Genomic DNA, 1,083 nt, shown 5'->3' with positions numbered 1-1,083 from the left:
CTGAGAAACGGCTACCACATCCAAGGAAGGCAGCAGGCGCGCAAATTACCCACTCCCGGCACGGGGAGGTAGTGACGAAAAATAACGATACGGGACTCATCCGAGGCCCCGTAATCGGAATGAGTACACTTTAAATCCTTTAACGAGTATCTATTGGAGGGCAAGTCTGGTGCCAGCAGCCGCGGTAATTCCAGCTCCAATAGCGTATATTAAAGTTGTTGCGGTTAAAAAGCTCGTAGTTGGATTTGTGTCCCACGCTGTTGGTTCACCGCCCGTCGGTGTTTAACTGGCATGTATCGTGGGACGTCCTGCCGGTGGGGCGAGCCGAAGGGGTGCTTTCGCGTCCCGAGGCGGACCCCGTTTAAATCCTACCAGGGTGCTCTTTGTTGAGTGTCTCGGTGGGCCGGCACGTTTACTTTGAACAAATTAGAGTGCTTAAAGCAGGCAAGCCCGCCTGAATACTGTGTGCATGGAATAATGGAATAGGACCTCGGTTCTATTTTGTTGGTTTTCGGAACCCGAGGTAATGATTAATAGGGACAGGCGGGAGCATTCGTATTGCGACGTTAGAGGTGAAATTCTTGGATCGTCGCAAGACGAACAGAAGCGAAAGCATTTGCCAAGTATGTTTTCATTAATCAAGAACGAAAGTTAGAGGTTCGAAGGCGATCAGATACCGCCCTAGTTCTAACCATAAACGATGCCAGCCAGCGATCCGCCGCAGTTCCTCCGATGACTCGGCGGGCAGCCTCCGGGAAACCAAAGCTTTTGGGTTCCGGGGGAAGTATGGTTGCAAAGCTGAAACTTAAAGGAATTGACGGAAGGGCACCACCAGGAGTGGAGCCTGCGGCTTAATTTGGCTCAACACGGGAAACCTCACCAGGCCCGGACACCGGAAGGATTGACAGATTGATAGCTCTTTCTTGATTCGGTGGGTGGTGGTGCATGGCCGTTCTTAGTTGGTGGAGCGATTTGTCTGGTTAATTCCGATAACGAACGAGACTCTAGCCTGCTAACTAGTCGCGTGACATCCTTCGTGCTGTCAGCGATTACTTTTCTTCTTAGAGGGACAGGCGGCTTCTA

The sequence above is a fragment of the Schistocerca gregaria genome, unplaced genomic scaffold (genome assembly GCF_023897955.1).
Source record: "Schistocerca gregaria isolate iqSchGreg1 unplaced genomic scaffold, iqSchGreg1.2 ptg001294l, whole genome shotgun sequence".
Taxonomy (NCBI): Eukaryota; Metazoa; Arthropoda; class Insecta; order Orthoptera; family Acrididae; genus Schistocerca; species Schistocerca gregaria.
This window is presented reverse-complemented; position numbering follows the sequence as displayed.